This window comes from Phyllostomus hastatus, unplaced genomic scaffold (genome assembly GCF_019186645.2).
Source record: "Phyllostomus hastatus isolate PE091 unplaced genomic scaffold, TTU_PhHast_1.1 phas_contig_62, whole genome shotgun sequence".
Classification (NCBI taxonomy): Eukaryota; Metazoa; Chordata; class Mammalia; order Chiroptera; family Phyllostomidae; genus Phyllostomus; species Phyllostomus hastatus.
The window spans coordinates 3965091-3984093 of NW_025333921.1; positions in this window are offsets into that span (position 1 = coordinate 3965091).

Consider the following 19003-nt stretch of genomic DNA (forward strand, 5'->3'; position numbering starts at 1 on the left):
ACTGAAATGAAAGACAAAGAGTACATAATCATATCAATAGATGCAGAAAAAGCAATTGATGAAGTACAGCACCCACTTATGATAAAAACACTCAGCAAAGTGGGAGTAGAGGGAGCATCCTTCAACACAATAAAGGCCATATATGATAGACCTACAGCCAACATCATACTCAATGTGTAAAAACTAAAAGTTTTTCACTAAGACAAGGAATAAGACAAGGGTGTATGCTTTCATTGCTCTTATTCAACATAGTATTAGATTCTCACCACAGCAATTGGACAAGAAAAAGAAATTAAAAATATCCAAATTAGAAAGGAAAAAGTAAAACTCATTTGCAGATTACATAATAGTGTACACAGAAAACCCTATAGGCTCCACCAAAACACTATTCAACCTAGTAGGTAAATTGGGCAAATGCATATTGACATGGGATACTAAGTCAATATTCATAAATTGAAGGCTTTTTTGTATACCAACCTTTCAAAGAGAGTAACTATGGAAAAAATCCCATTTACTACAGCAACAAGAAAACAAAGTACCTAGGAATAAATTTAACCAAGGAGATAAAAGACCTGTACTCAGAAAACTACACAACACTGAAGAAAGAAATTAAGAAAGATATAAACAAGTGGAAGCATGTACCATGTCCATGGATTGGAAGAAATAATATCATGAAAATGCCCATACTACCCAAAGCAATCTGTAGAGTCAATGCAATCTCTATTTAAATGCCAATCACATACTTCACAGATTTAGAACAAATATTTCAAAAATTTATATGGAACCAAAAATGACCCCAAATAGCCTCACCAATCTTGAGAAAGAAGAACAAAGTAGGAGGGATCACAATACCTGATATCAAACTATACTACAAGACCATTATAATCAAAACAGTCTGGTACTGGCATAAGAACAGACACATTAATCAATGGAACAGAATAGAGATCCCAGAAATGAACCCATGTGTTTATGGTAATTAATATTTGACAAATGGGGCAGGAACATAAGTGGAGTAAATATAGCCTCTTCAACAAGTGGTGTTGGGAGAACTGGAATGGTACATGCAAAAAAAAAAAAAAAGTGAAACTAGACCGGCAACTTACATCATACACCAGAATAAACTCAAAATTGATAAAAGACTTAAACATAATCTGTGATGCCATAAAAGTCCTAGAGGAAAACATAGGAAGGGAAATTTCAGATATCCCATCAATACATCCCCTACGGCAAGGGATATAAAGGAAAGGATAAACAAATGGGACAACATCAAAATAAAACTTCTGTATCATTAAAGAAAATGTTAACAAAATGAAAAGAGAATCAACCATCTGGGAAAACATATTTGCCAATGATAACTTGGACAAGGGTGTGATCTCCAAAATATATAAAGAACTCCACATCAGGAAGAAAAACAATCCAATTTAAAAATGGGAAAAATCCTGAACAGACACTTCTCCATGGAGAACATACAGAGAGCCCAGAGACATATGAAAGGATGCTCAGCATCACTAGCCATCAGAGAGATGAAAATTAAAACCACAATGACATACCACTTCACACCAGTCAGAATGGCCATCTTAACAAATCAACAAACAACAAGTGCTGGGAAGGTTGTGAAGAAAAGGGAAACCTAGTGCACTGTTGGTGGGAATGCAGACTGGTGCAGCCACTGTGGAAAACAGTTGGAATTTCCTTAGAAAACTAAATGTGAAACTGCCTTTTGACCCAGCAGTGGCACTGCTCAGTTTGTATCCTAAAATCCTGAAACACCAATTCAAAAGAACCTATGCACCCCTGTGTTCAGAGCAGCACAATTTACAATAACCAAGTACTGAAAACAGCCTAAGTGCTCATCAGTAAGTGAGAGAATCAAAAAACTATGGCCCATTTACACAATGGAATACTATGCAGCAGAAAGAAAGAAGGAACTCCTACCTTTAGCAACATCATGGATGGAACTGGACAACATTATGCTAAGTGAACTAAGGCAGGTGGTAAAAAACAAATACCATATGATCTCACCTATAAGAGGAATCTAATGAACAAAATAAAAAAATTGAAGAAAATAAAACTAGAGGCATGGAAACAAAAAACAGACTGACAGCAACCAGAGAGGGTTGGAGAGGAGGATAAAGGGGGAAAGAAGGGGAAGCATCTTATCCACAAACAGGGATACATGACCCATGGAAATGGACAACAGTGTGGGGATTGACTGTGGGTGCAGAGGGTGGTCATGGCAGGGGAGAGCAACAGTGGAAAATTAGGACAACTATAATAGAACAATGATAAAAATATTTTTAATCATAAGGAAAAGAAAACACATTTACATTATTTATTGAAAAAATCCATGTATAAGTGGACAATTGCAATTTAAAATCATGTTGTTCAAGGGTCAACTCTATATGCATTTATCACATCCTTCCAGGTATCATTGTATTTTTATACATCTCAATTTCCCAGTTGTGGTCCCAATTGAGACCACAAACTCTGAGAGAGGACAATTACCTTATATTAAAGGAATTGTTTTTTCCTTAGAGAATATAACAAAATGCTTTACACATAGTATGTATTCAGTCCATGGGATGAATTATAATTCAAGCATAACTATCCCACAAATGTTTTAAGAATAAAACAAATTTAACATGCTTTTCAAAGTAGTCAACTGAGGCAAAATCTTTGTGTTAGGTAACTAAGACCAGTAAGTTTCCAAACTAAACTCTAAAATCTAGACAATCGAATAAATTTTTGAGATTTAGAAGCGTTTTCATGGGCTTCTGATTTACTTTTTTACCTGTTTTAGGTAGCTTTTTTGTGACTGAACTTATAGTCAAAATCCTAAATCAATGTACACATCCAGCTCACTTGACACATGTTTATTGAGTCATGGCTAGATTCTTGGTAAAATATAATGTGTGAATGAGTGAAGGATGCTGTCAGCAAGTAGCTCAGTGACACCAGAAAGATGCTGAGCTGTGTTGCTTGGACTCCAGGCATTGATTTTATCTTTATTTTTATTTTTATTCTATTACAATTGTCCCAACTTTTCCCCCTTAGCCCTCCTCCACCCATCCCACCCCCCACTGCAGGCATTGATTTTCACATGGAGCCAGAGCATCAATTGTTCCTCCAGCTCCCTTGAGTCTTCCACATGATCTGAAAAGTGAGCTAGTTGCATGATACACAACATACATCCACATCAGCCCACAAAAAAAGGAGCCATTGAGGCCCTAGTAAACTGAGGTCTTAGTTTTATAGCAAAGACTCATCTCAGAGCCCACCAGCTTCACTCACCAGACAGCCAACATAGGAAGAAATGCTCCCTTACTCTAGAAATCTCATCATAATTCCACTTCTCTCATTGTCCTAGTATAAGATCATAGTATCTGGAACATCATGGCCAGGCCAAAAATAAATGAGTAAAGGAGCATTCTACCCAGAAATGAACATTTTGTATACAACATACATCCCTGGACTTCAATAATATAAAATGTTTTTCATATTACATTCTCCAGTTACACTCAAATCCTATAGTTAACAGCTTTTCAATAATTTGGAATTTCATTTTAGGATGAGAAAAAGTAGCTTGACTTTATTTCTGAACACGTAGACATAAAAGCCATCTCTATTTTTTGAATTCCCTGTTGGAAGTTTCAAAAAGTTCTTAAATTTTAACTTATCCTTTAGATAGATACTAAAGAATCACTGTAGCTTATGTACCTTATGAAACTATACCCAGTATTTCTTAATTGTTCTCCGCAATAAAATGTTTGGCTGTGTGTATTTAAGTAAAAAGATTAAAAAGCAAAAAGATTAAGGAACTAACATAATATCAGTAATTGAATCCTTCTCAAAAGCCAATTTGAACAAACACACACATTACATCCTTATCAATAGTATGTCATGGACAGTTTTAGAACCATCCAAGATCTCCTCAGAGATTGGTTCAAGCCATTTGAACTGTAGTGTATAATTGCATATTCTCTGCTGTACTGCCATGGTATTCATTTTGTCTCATGTTACATGTTTTGGAAGAACCACAGTTTTCAGATATTTTCCTGCCAAGCACAGCATATTACAGTAAACTATATATGCCCTGGCCAGGTGGTGCTGTTGGTTGGAATGTCATTCCACAAACCAAAAGGTTGAGGGTTCAATCCCCAGTCTGGGCCCATGTCTGAGTTGCAAGTTCAGTCCCCAGTCACGTTGTGTACATAAGGCAACCAATTAATGTTTCTCTCTCTCTCTTTTTTCCTTCCTCCTCCTCCTCCTTTTCTTCTTCTCTTTCTCCTCCTCCTCCTCCTCCTTCTTCTCTCTCTCTCTAATCAATAAGGATGTCCTCAGGTGAGGATTAAGATAAATGTCAGGTAGATAAATGATAGATAGATACATACATACATAAATAGATAGATAAAAATAAACTGAATGCAAGTAATTTTAAAATTTGGGAGATAACCACACATAGGTAATATAATTTCAGTGCTCTCCTGAGCATCTACAGACTTGTCCTCAATGCTGGGTTTATCTGTGTTACACTTAATAAAAACTAATTTATTAACAAAGGTATAATCCTACACTCTCCCACAAAGACTTTTCTCCCAAAGGAAACTTTGAAATAAACGAAAGAAAAGTATGACTATTAGTTAATATAACAGATGGCAGAATGACATTCCAAACAAGCATGGCTGTGATTAATGTATATGAAAATACCCATTCAATAGAAAAATCTCTACAGTGCCAAGTAGAAGTTCTAACCAAATCATGGCTTTTTATAACAAGTCCTCATTATTTTTATAACCCCAGAGATTGTTATCCAGTTGGAATCTAATGATTCAGCCACACCTACTGGGTAGGTACCCCTAAACAAAATATTTACATTACTATTTCAGATCTTCTCTGAAAATGGCCTCTCTGAGCCCTGATAGCTTTATTTCTATTGTGTAAATCATAATTGGTTGGATGAAGAATAAATACTCAACACAATTAGCATAATCAGATTTCTTCAACTGAAAAATTTGAAACTGGAATCAAGTAAGCTAGTAAGCAACCTGCCTATCTGGGCACTCTGGATCACAGCAGAAAATGAGTCAGTGCTGGGGCTGGAGGAAGGAACAGAGAAGGGAGGTGCTTGCTTTCCAGTCATTGTAGCTCCTTTGCAGTGCCTGCTGCTTTCCTGCTGTTGGTGATATGTTCCTGTCTCCTTCTAATAAATTCCCTCAGCTTGTTTAATTCTCCTTGCATTGACTTGTTATCTAAAACCCACTGCCTTAAGTAATAATTTATCTTTACATTAAATTAGTTACTCTTGTAATTTTATTTATCTACATCTTATCTCCTCGCCCAAAGCATAAGCTCCCTGAGAGAACAAACTAATTTTTATACTCCTTGCATCTACATACCACACATACTAATATATTGAGTATATAAATTTACATTCAATATATTAAATGAATTTGTAACATATTACTTAAATATAGTAATATATTAAATATACAGACTTTAAATACTTGCTCATTAATTATGATTCCATGTTGACATTTTCTTTCTATTCAAAAATGTTATTGTTTATAGTTATGATCCATTGTATGACCTACATACAAATACATATGTTGTTTTTGAAGTGTTTCCTCAGTATTTGTGAACACCAGAAATTAACCTCCTGGCTCTGTTTTTCAACATTTTGGATGACAGATTGTGTTATGTGCAGTTCTTTATTACTGCAACTAGTCTGTGCTAAAATGCTAAGTAAGAAAACCAAAGAGTATCTCTTGGGAGAATAGAAACACTGCCCAGAGGGGCAGTGAGATTCCCTCTGTCTGGGAAAAAGTTTGTGAAGCCATGTCAGAAAGACTTCAGCTAAGTGAGCCCTTTGCTGGTGGTGGGACAGACAGGGGCCACCTTTAGTGATCTTCCACCTTTTTTGCTTAAGGTTTCTTTCCAGCCTGTGACCATCATTTCTTCTCTTAAAATTACCTCTCTCAGCTATTTGAGATGGACCCCTGATGGATCTATTTATATTATCTAATCCACCAAAAAACAGGGTCAGGTCTTTGCTTATTTACTTGAGGTCCTCATATTTATACCTTTCTAGTCCCAATAAGAGTGATGTTCTCATTTCTTCAGCCTCAGATCAAACAATAATCTCCTAGCAGTACTCTTTAGTTTATCTCATTTATTTTCAATTTGTGTTCCCTAATGATACAAGTTCTAAAGTAGTGTATTTCTGCGTCCCTGTTGTTCTCAGAAATCAATATAGTTCTCAGAGGCCAAAACAGATCTCATTTACCCATTTAACCTAATTTCATACTATGCTCATTCATCCATTCAACAATGTGTATCAGTCACCTGCAAGGGCAGGCATTTGCTAAGCACTAGGAACACAGTGAGGAACACAGACAAGTGAAGAGGGTACAGTATTGTAGTGATAACTGGTATCACTAGTTGATATGCATAAGGTGCTAAGAAAGCATCAAAGGGAATACCAAACCCATTCTGAATTGGTTTACCAGAAAAGTTTTTCTAAAAAAAAAATGATACCCAAAAATGAAATCTAAAGAACAAGTAGTTATTACATCATTATGAGCAAGAAAGTAGTCTTGGGAATGTAAGTTGTAGGAATATGGAGAAGGGAAAGTATTGTAGGCAGAAAGAAATATGTGCATGGGCCAGTAAGCAGGTGGTGGCAGTGGATATGAAGAAAAGTGGATAAAGATAGGTAGAATCAATGGGACTTGGTAACAGATTGAAGGTGGGAGGTGAGGGAGAGGGAGGTACCAAAATAACTACCAGATCTCTAGCATAAGCAATTGCATGCCCAGGAGTATCCTATTGTAAGATGAAAATAAGTGTTTGATAAGAAGATCATAAAGTCTAAAAACTTTTGTTTAATATGGCATCTTGGGTACAGGTAAGAATATTTTAAAAGTTGCTCTTGCAAAGAATGAATCAACATTTATAGGAAGATATGCACCAAAGAGTTAACATTTTCTAAGTCAGTGTGATGATCTATTTCCTTTTCTATATATTCTAAATGTTTGGGGATAAATATATATTATTTTATAACATGAAAAATAGAGCTATTTTCAACAAGGTATTATTAAAAATTTTTATATACAAATGTTGTTAATAAGGCTTATGTGAGATAGCAGATTGAGGCAAGACTGCAGCAAAATAAAGTAATTTTTACATTTTTCTGGAGCCAAAATGATCCCTATTTCTTCTTTTAAAAAATAAAAGAATTTTATATTTATAAAAATACAAATGAGGTAGCACCATCTGGTATTCAGAACTCATCTGGTGAAATCTGGCAGAGTAATATTTCAAGACTCACAACATCTACTTAAATGTTCCCTATGGTGTTAACTTCCTCTACACTGGAGAAAGCAGCAAGCAGGGCTGATGCTCATGGCTCAGCATAGATCATCAGTAGCACTGAAAAATTAAGGCAAAATTATTTTTCATGAAGATCATGAACTTAATTATTTAAATTTGTTCACTTCCACCCCAGGCTTTCTGGCTCACATCAGTCAAGTTATTTTACCACTAGAGGCATGAATGTATTTATTATCATTTATTCATTATTTCTTGCCTTCATCGCAAAGTGCTTGAGGTCATTACTCTCTCTACCACAGGAAGTATTTTGAACTTCACATGAATGAGAGAAAAACTAGCATTGTGTTAACTCACTAACTTCAGGAGGTTTGTCGCTTATGAGCTGATACTTACTAATGCTCTCTATCAGTCCAAAAGTAAACATCTGTACCTAATTAAATTGCATTAGGATGGTAACAATACCTTCCTCAATTTTGTTACTAAAAAATTGCTCTACACAATAACATGTAATAATATTCTAAAAATGTTTACTAATGATAATAAGGGCATCATGTTAATGATAGAACAATAGACAAGAAGTATGTCAAAACTTTATTTTAGCTAATATCTTCAAAATTTACCCATCTAAAGACCTGAGCCAGAACTTTTTTTCTTTTTTATATATATTTTATGGATTATGTTATTAGAGTTGTCCCCATTTTACCCCCTTTTATTTCCCTCTGCCCTGCACCATCCTCCCACCCACACTCCCCCCTGTTGGGAACCACCCTGCCTGGTATCAGAAGCTGTAACCCCCACCTAGGCTAAGGCTAAGGGAACGCCCTTGGAACCATAAGCCAGCAAGGAGACAAGCTTATCTCCCTGACAGGAGCGCTGCTTCTGCTCCTTCATACCTCATCCTGCCTGGACCCCAATGCTTGGTTGGTTAGCCAATGATGGGTAAGACTCCCCAAGGGGTGAACGATCTAAGACAGGCACGATCACGTGGGAGGCCCCCAAAAGAAGGACTTTGGGGGTTACGGCAAAAGGGTGATGGACTCTTGCCCTTTGGCTTTGACAAAGCCTGAGTCCTGCTCTGCAACAAAATCTCTTAATCTCTTGGCTGCCTTACTTCCCTTGCTCCACCTAAGCCTGAAACAATGACAGGGTGGTGCCACCCTGTGTTGGAAAGGGCGGATTCCCCGGGTGATCAGGCCTAAGAAAGAACATGTAAATTCCTGTGAAAACTTCTTTGTTTAGAATGCTCTCAGTTGAATGAGAAGGGTCCAAGGAGGAAGTTAGTTTGTTCCTTAAAGTCTTACAGCTCTTTGACCCTGACTTAAAATGGAACCTCAGAGTTCCTTGTTACCTATCGTTTGATCCTTACTTCCTCGCAATGAGGAATGTGCTTTACCTAAATTCTTATGCAAAACGAACCCAATAAAAGCCGGTTTGGACAGTAAATCATCACGCCCCCCACTAGAGGGTGTGGCCGTTCTGTCCCTACTTCTCCACAGAAACTGGTCTGTCTCTGTGCATGTTTTCTCTCCTGTTTTGACGAGCCATCCGCAGCATTCTGTGATCACTGCTGGCTGGTGACCCACGCATCACCCTCCCTCACGTTAGTTCATATCCACAGGTGGCACATATAAGGTCTTGGGCTTCTCCATTCCCTATACTATTCTTAACCTCCCCCTGTCTATTTTGTACCTACCAATCACGTTTCTTATTCCCTGTCCTTTTCTCCCATTCTCCCTCCTCCCACCAATAACCCTCTATGTGATCTCTATTTCTGTAATCTTGTTCCTCTTCCAGCTATTTACTTAGTTTGTTTTTGTTTTTGTTTTTAGGTTCAGTTGTTGATAGTTGTGAGTTTGTTGTCATTTTACTGTTCATGTTTTTATCATCTTCTCTTTCTTAGATAAGTTCTTTTAACACTTCATATAATAAGGGCTTATGATGATGAACTCCTTTAACTTGACCTTCTCTGGGAAGCACTTTATCTACCCCTCCATTCTATATAATAGCTTTGCTGAATAGAATAACCTTGGATATAGATCCTTGCCTTCCATGACTTTGAATACTTCTTTCCAGCCCCTTCTTGCCTGGAAGGTTTCTTCTGAGAAATCAGCTGATAGTCTTGTGGGAACTCCTTCGTAGGCAACTGTCTCCTTTTCTCTTTCTGCTTTTAAGATTCTCTCCTTATCTTTAATCTTGGCTAATGTAATGATGATGTGCTTTGGTGTGTGCTTCCTTGGGTCCAACTTATTTGGGATTCTCTGAGCTTCCTAGACTTCCTGGAAGTCTATTTCCTTTGGCAGATTGGGAAAGGTCTCCTTCATTATTTGTTCAGATAAGTTTCCAATTTCTTGCTCTTTCTCTTCTCCTTCTGGCACCCCTATGATTCAGATATTGGAACATTTAAAGTTGTCCCAGAGTTTCCTTAGTCTCTCCTCATTTTTTGGAATTCTTGTTTCTTCATTCTGTTCTGGATGAATGTTTATTTCTTCCTTCTGGTTCAAACCATCAATTTGAGTCCTGGTTTCCTTCCCTTCACTGTTGGTTCCCTGTACATTTTCCTTTATTTCACTGTGCATAGCCTTCACCTTTTCCTCCATTTTGTGACCATATTCAACCATTTCTGTGAGCATTCTTATTATCAGTGTTTTGAACTCTGCATCTGATAGGCTGGCTATCTCTTCATTGCTTTGTTCTGTTTTTGGAGGTTTGATCTGTTCTTTCATTAGGTCATATATTTTTTTTTGTCTTGGCACAGCTGTTACCTAGTAAAGAGTGGAGCCTTAGGCATTCACGAAGGCCAGGCAATCCACATTGTTGTGTTGTGGCACTGTATGTGAGGAAGGGGTCCGAGAGGCAACAAGCCACTTGCTTGGCTCTCCACCAGCTTTCAGTAACTTCCCCCACTATGCACAATCAAATTGGGCCTTTCCATGCTGATTCCTGGTTGGGTGGGTTTGTGTATGTTCTAGAACCCTATGGGTCTCTCCAATAAACTCTCCTGTGAAGCTGGGAGTGTTTCCTACCACCACAACCCTCACAGGTTTTTACCACCAGAGATTTTGAGGCTTTGTATCCCCATGATGGAACCCTGGATTGCATGGACCATCTCACTTCCCAGTTGTTCTTCCCAGTTATCCGCACATAAATGTGGGGCCACCCAGTCTGCCAGCCTCCACCTTGCCTATTCTGTGAATCAGAACTTTTAAAACCTAAAATGCTTTATGTTTCAGCTAAAACTTTTTCTAAAAGTTTTATAAAATTAACTAATTTACATGTTGCCTTCCTTTGCCTAAATAATTTCTGGTAAGGTGATGCCAAAAAATAAAATCATACAAAAAGAGACAAAGATATGCAAACATGCACGGGAACCCAATAACTCATGGACAGTCTAAGTAATCACACACTTAAAAGTTTTTTCTCCCTTTCATGAAATGTAGGACTGTGGAGTTACTGCTTTGAGGCCAAGTCAACTTCAGTGTCCATGTATTATACTGTTGCAAGCTGCATACTGTTACTGTGTCCATGACCAGGTTATCACCAAATGTTGTTTTTATTTAAAAAAATAAAAATAAAAAAATGAGATATGGTCATGTTTCCTTTAGACATTTATTACCAGGACATTTCTTATTACTCTAATGAGTGTCCATTGGAAAAAAATTAATCTGCTGTCATGTTTTCCAATTTAGAAAAAGAATAAGACTTTAATATAGATGCATTTTTAACTTTTATGTGCTGTAGGGAAGCTGCTTTCAGAAGAGAAATGTAATGAATGTTTTTAATCATATTAAAATGGTGTACCCAGAGTCTGTGGTTTAATTTAACTTTTCAATGGTAACAAAATAGAAAAGATTTAAAGTACATTACCAGCTAGGGCTTCTCCTTTCTCAACAATTCAAATATATATGAAAGATAAAACTCATTTAGGGCAATAGGAAAAATAAGCCTTCCTGGTTAATTTTTACAATCTCTTTTTACCTCACATAGATCTATTTGGATCATTGCCACTATTCTAAGAACTCCTGACCCCACCCCTTCAAGCTAGTCCCATCTCCCAAATATACCATACCCTGTCCCACAGATAGATTCCCCTCCCCTTTTTCCTAGTTTTATTTTTATGTGCCATCAGATTTTCAATAAGTTCTTAATGTCATCGATGAAAATGTCACTGCAGAGAAGATTTAAGTTCCACTGTTTTACTTAGACTTTTAACCACAAAGTAAGCAACCTGTTTTCAATAAGTGTGTCCTTAGACTTAAGTTAAACAGAAGTCAAGAACAATTTCTGTTACATTTTTTCCTTGATTTGAATCATATTCTCAGAGATTTCATCTAAATGTCACCCAGAGGATGCTCCAATTACCTCACCATCTCCACATCTCACTGCTTTCTGAAGTGCTGCAAGCAAACATCAATGATATTCTAATATTGCCTTATCTTTTCAGTCTAAAAGATATCAGGTAGCAATGGGAGACTGAGTTGAAGACTATAGAAAGGAAAGTGGTAAGGTTTCTACACACCATAGAGAATTCATCAGTAAATATTACTGGTTCTTCAGAAGGGAAGAGTGAAATGTTGTCTTATTAAAAAAAAACTAAAAAAATGAGATACGGTCATGTTTCCTTTAGACATTTACAATGAGACATTTACATTTAGACATAGATAATACAGAAAACAAATCATCTAAAAAATAATAATAATTAATTAATTAATTTTAAGAACAGGAAAATAATCTGAAAGAAGGATTTTTCTCCCACATACACCTATCATCACCATAAGATATCTGTGTAACTTCACTACTGATATCCATAACTGTAATGAAATTTTCAGGAAATAAATTTTTAAATCATTATTATATTCTACCATTAAACATGCTTCAGAATATATATAAGAAGTCATATTATATCATATCTGTTTTCAGTTTTTTTAACTAAAAATATTTAAATGTAGGAATTAACATATTAACATACACTTAGGTGGTAAAATTCAGTGACAGATATAGGATAAATATTAAATAACATCATACTTCTGGTTTAATAGAAAACATAATAGTGTGACAGTCATGCTTAACACCTTGGTAAAGTAAAAGGGGAAATGGGCAGGAGTATCAAAGGGGTATGCCAAGGTTGGGCAGTTCACATAATCCTTAGTCCCTCTGAGAAATTATACTTGGGAAATTTGTGACAAATGTTCTGTAATATGATGACTTCAATTGATCAGTGATCATTCAGTTCATGTTTTTTTCAGCACTGAAATTTACATTCAAAGTGTGTTTGACAAGTTAATAATACTACAAATTGCTTATATTCAAAAATATAATTTAAATTTAGAAAGTCCAAGATAAAACATACTTGTTTTCAAAATTACTTTTAGATCAAATTGAGATTACACTACTGTTATCAGGTATACTGTTATGTATAGTTAATTCTAGTTACCATATTTTACATTTATTGGTTATCAACTGCACAGATTTTGCTCCAGAAGAAATTATATCAATCCAGCAAAATGGTTACATTTAATTTCTTTTAAAGAGAAATAAATTAAGCATAAGGAAGAATAGGCTTTTCTTGACATCTCATTTTTAAATTGTTAATACAAACTTACCAAAAGAAATAATTGTATATTTTGCCCAGCATCAAATAATCTGCAGGAAGTTTACAAATTAGCCACATTTCTTGTTCAATTTCCAAAAATAAATAAAGGCTTCACAAAGTACAAAAAATAACTTTTCAGCTTCTGAATAGCCCACTTAGTTACATGAAGTATTTTCTGTCCCAACACTTTCTCAAATTCAAAAGATATTTACAACCAAAATACATGGCAAAAGACTTACAATCAAGACAGCAACATAAGTAAACATGGTACTCACCTCCTCCCACAATCACACCAAAATTACATCTAAACTACAGAGCAACCATCATTCAGAACCATCTGAAATCCAGCTGAACAGAAGTCCTACAACTAGGAAATTAAAAAAGAAGCCAGACCAAGACTGGTAGGAGGGGTGGAGACATAGAAAAGGATGGTCCCATACCCACATTTGGCAGATGAAAATTGGAAAAGTTTTCTCAGCTGTAGAGGTCCCCACTAATGAGCAAGTGTTCCCAAACCCATACCAGGTCTCCCAGCTCAGGATTCCAGTGCCAGGAAGAGAAGCCTCCATGACTTCTACCTGCAAAACCTGGTGGAGATTGAGGCTGTTGGAAACAGAAGGCTACTGGAGTCCTAGGCAGTTCCTTTCAAAGGGTCCATACAGAGGCTTACTTGACTCACTCCCTCTGAGCTCCAGTACTGGAGCACAAACTTGAAAGGCACCAGAGACATATGAGGAGGAACTGAATTGTCTGGCATCAGAAAGAGCTGGGAAGGGCAACATTATCCCAGACAAAAGTGTTTGCAGAAGACACTGTTCTTTTGTTGAGTCCTCCCCAAAACAGAGGTGGCCATCAAGTGCCAAATCTAAGATGCCATCAATCTGGCCCACCCTGTTGGCCCCACCCTGCTGATTTCCTGGGGCCTTGACCCACCCAACTTTCAGGCTTATACAAGGTGTTTCCAGTGGCTTTTCCATACAAATGGCCTGTCCAGGCACAAGCTTCAGATGTTCCTAAAATCTTTCAGAGAACTTCTGGCCAAGATGGAGGTGTAGGTAGATACATCTTGCCTCCTCACACAACCAAAAGAAGGACAACAACAAATTTAAAAACAAAAACTAACCAGAACTGCCAGAAAGTCAAACTGTGTAGAAGTCCAACAACCAAGGAGTTAAAGAAGAAACATTCACTCAGACTGGTAGGAGGGAGGAGACAGGCAGTGGGGGCAGAGAGGACATGCAGCAAGAGAGTTGCTGGAGGACCAGAACAGGCAAGGCAGAGACTTGCAGACTGAAAGTTCTCACATTTGCATGCAGATAACCAGGAAGAACAAATGGGGAGTGAGACAGACCTCTTAACCCCAAGTTCCAGTGCTTGCACATAAAGCCTCAAAACCTCTGGTGGTAAAAATCCATGGGGGTTGCAGCAGTGAGAGAAACTCCCAGACTCACAGGAAAGTTTGTTGGAGAGACCCACAGGGTCCTAGAACATACACAAAACCACCCAACCAGGAATAAGCACCGGAAGGGCCCAATTTGCTTGTGGGTAACAGGGGAAGTCACTGAAAGCCAGCCAAGAGCCAAACAAGTGGCATTGTTCCCTCTTGGACCCATTCCCCATGTAGAGTGCCACAACCCAGAGATGTGGATTGCCCTGCCCTGGCAAATGTCTAAGGCTCTAGCCCATACTATGTAACAGCTGTGCTGAGACATAGTGCTGAAAAAAATATATATGGCCCAAATGAAAGAATAGATCAAAACTCCAAAAATAGAACTGAGCAATGAAGAGATAGCCAGCCTATCAGATATGGAGTTCAGAACACAGGTAATCAGCATGCTCACAGAAACGGTTGAGTATGGTCACAAAATAGACAAAAAGGGAGGGCTATGCAAAGTAAAATAAAGAAAAATGTATAGGGAACCAACAGTGATGGGAAGGAAAAGAGAACTCAAACCAATGGTTTGAGTTAGAAGGAAGAAATAAACATTCAACCAGACCAGAATGAAGAAACAAGAATTTCAAAACTGAGGCGAGACTTAGGAAACTACAGGAAAACTTTAAACATTCCAACATCTGAATCATACCTGTCCCAGAAGGAGAAGAGCAATAGATTGAAAACTAATTTGAAAAAAATAATGAATCTTCCATAACTCAATGAAGAAGAAGCAGAAAGCCTGAACAGACCAAAAACAGCTGATGAAATTGAAACAGTAATCAAAAAACTCCCAACACACAAAAGCCTTAGACCAGATGGTTTCCCAGAAGAATTCTACAAAGAATTTAAGGAAGGGCTAACCCCTATGCTCCACAGAATATTCCAAAAAATTCAAGAAGATGAAAGACTCCCAAACTCTTTTTATGAAGCAAGCATCATCCTAATTCCAAAACCACATAAGGACACAACAAAGAAAGAAAACTGCAGGCCAGTGTCACTGATGAACATAGATGCTAAAATCCTCAACAAAATACTGGCAAATCACATCCAACAATACATTAAAAAGATCATACACCATGACCAAGTGGGATTCATTCCAGGGATGCAAGGATGGTACAATATTTGCAAATCAGTAAATGTAATACATAACATAAACAAAAGCAAAGATAAAAAACTAATGATCATATCAATAGATGCAGAAAAAGCACTTGATAAGGTACAGCACCATTTATGATAAAAACACTCAGCAAAGTGGGAATAGAGGAAGAATTCCTCAACATAATAAAGGCCATATTAAGTGACCTACAGCCAACATCATACTCAATGGGCAAAAACTATAACCTTTCCCACTAAGATGAGTAACAAAACAAGGTTGTCCACTTTCACCAATCCTATTCAACACAGTATTACAAGTCTTAGCCACAGCAATCAAGTAAGAAAAGAAAATAAAAGTCATCCAAATTGGAAAGGAGGAAACAAAACTGTCATTGTTTGCAGATGACGTGATAGTGTACATAGAAAATCCTATAGACACCACCCAGAAACTGCTCTACCTAATAAATAAATATGGTGAAACAGTGGGATACAAAGTCAATATTCAGAAATCAAACACATTTTTGTATACCAACAATAAAACATCAGAAACAGAAATCAAGAAAAAAAATCCCACTTGATATAGCAACAAGAAAAATAAAATACCTAGGAATAAACCTAACCAAGGAGGTAAAAGACCTGTACTCAGAAAACTACACAACACTGAAGAAAGAAATTAAGGAGGACACAAACACATGGGAGCATATACTGTGTTCATGGATTGAAATAATTAACATCATCAAAATGTCCATACTACCCAAAGCAGTTTATAGATTCAGTGCAATACCTATTAAAGTACCAATGGCATATTTCACAGACATAGAACAAACACTTCAAAATTTATATGGAACTATAAATGATTCCAAGTAGCTGCAGTAATCTTGAGAAAGAACAAAGTAGGAGGGGTCACAATACCTGATATCAAACTGTATTACAAGGCCACTGTAATCAAAACAGTCTGGTACTGGCATTAGAGCAGACACATAGACCAATGGAACAGAACAGATAACACAGAAATAAATCCAAGTCTCTATGGTCAATTAATATTTGACAAAGGGGGCAGAAGCATAAAATGGAGTAAAATAGCCTCTTCAAAAAATGATGTTGGGTGATCTGGGCAGCTACATACAAAAAAATGAAACTTGACCACCAACTTACACCATACACAAAAATATACTCAAGATGGATAAAAGACTTAAATATAAGTCATGACATGATAAAAGTCCTAGAGGAGAACATAGGCAGGAAAATCTCAGATATTTCATACAGCAACATTTTCACTAATATGTCCCCTAGAGCAAGGGACATAAATGTAAGAATAAACAAATGGGATCTCATCAAAATAAAAAGCTTCTGCACAGCTAAAGAAAACAGTATCAAAATAAAAAGAGAACCAACTGTATGGGAAAACATATTTGCCAATGATACCTCAGACAAGGGTTTAATCTCCGAAATATATAAATAACTCACACAACTCCACTCTAAGAAGACAATCAACCCAATTAAAAAGTGGGCAAAGGACTTCTCCAAGGAGATACTTCTCCAAGGAGAACACACAGAGGGTCCAGAGACATATGAAAGATGCTCAGTATTGCTAGCTATCAGAGAGATGCAAATTAAAACTACAAGGAGATACCACTTCACACCAGTCAGAATGGCCATCATAAACAAAGCAACAAACAAGAAGTGCTGGAGAGGTTGTGAAGAAAAGGGAACCCTAGTGTGCTGTTGGTGGGATTACAGACTGGTACAATCACCATGGAAAACACTATGGAATTTTCTCAGAAAGTAAAAATGTAACTGCCTTTTCACCTGGCAATTCCACTGCTGGAATTGTCACCTCAGAATCCTGAAACATCAGTTCGAAAGAGTATATACACCTTAATGTTCATAGTAGCACAATTTACAATAGCTAGGTGCTGGAAGCAACCTAGATGCCCATCAGTAAATGAATGGATCAAAAAACTATGGTACATTTACACAATGGAATTCTATGCAGCAGAAAGAAAGAAGGAGCTCCTACTCTTTGCAACAGCTTGGATGGAGCTGGAAAGCATTATGCTAGGTGAAATAAGTCAAGTGGTGAAAGGCAAATACCATATGATCTCACTTTTAACAGGAACCTAATCACCAAAACAACAAGCAAGCAAAATATAACCAAAGATGCTGAAATTGAGAACAGGCTGACAATGACCAGAGGGGAGAGGGGAAGGGATTATATGGGAAAAAGGTGAAGGTTTGCAGGAACAATTATAAAGGACACAAGGACAATAACAAGGTGGGTGGAAACAGGGGAGGGCTAGGGTGTTGGGGAGAGCTGGGGGGAAATGCAGCAAACTGTACTCGAACAACAAAAAGATGTTTTAAAAAATAATAATAATGGAGGAGACCTTTCCCAATCTGCCAAAGCAAATAGACTTCCAGGAAGTCCAAGAAGCTCAGAGAGTCCCAAAGAAGTTGGACCCAAGGAAGCACACACCAAGTCACATTATCATTACATTAGCCAAGATTAAAGATAAGGAGAGAATCTTAAAAGCAGAAAGAGAAAAGGAGACAGTTGCCTACAAAGGAGTTCCCACAAGACTATCAGCTGATTTCTCAGAAGAAACCTTCCAGGCAAGAAGGGGCTGGAAAGAAGTATTCAAAGTCATGGAAGGCAAGGATCTATATCCAAGGTTATTCTATTCAGCAAAGCTATTATATAGAATGGAGGGGTAGATAAAGTGCTTCCCAGAGAAGGTCAAGTTAAAGGAGTTCATCATCACCATGCCTTCATTATATGAAATATTAAAGGGACTTATTTAAGAAAAAGAAGATGATCAAAACTATGAACAGCAAAATGACAACAAACTCACAACTATCAACAACTGAACCTAAAAACAAAAACAAACTAAGCAAACAGCTGGATGAGGAACAGAATTACAGAAATGGAGATCACATGGAGGGTTATCAGTGGGAAGAATCAGGGGAAAGGCACAGGGAATAAGAGGCATAAATGATCAGTACAAAATAGATAAGGGGAGGTTAACAATAGTATAGGAAATAGAGAAGCCAAAGATCTTATGTGTGACCCATGGACATGAACTAAGGGGAGGGAGATACAGGGCAGTGGGAGTAAAGTGGGGAAAATGGGACAGCTGTGATAACATAATCAATAACATATTTTAAAAATAAATAATAAAAATAAATAAAATAACACTAAAAATTAAAATCTCTCAGATAAACATTATCTGGCCTTGGAATATCTTGTATGCCTTGTTAGGAGGCCCCAGGCCTGGAACTAGCAGCAGCAAGCCTTGGTTCACAGGTTGACCTCTCCTAGGCACCTCCATGCCCAGCACAAGTAGCAGTCATCTGCAGATTGCTTTGTAGTCCATTCCATGTGGTCCTGGGCAGAACACAGTTGGTACCTGACCTTGGTCTGCACCTCCAGGGAGGCCCCAGAGACAGCACATTCAGTGGACAGCGTCAGACCATGTTGAAGTACTACACAACATAATCTACAAGAGACACAGTCAAGGAGCAAACTCAGTGGGCACCTGTGCCCTGCAGAAGTA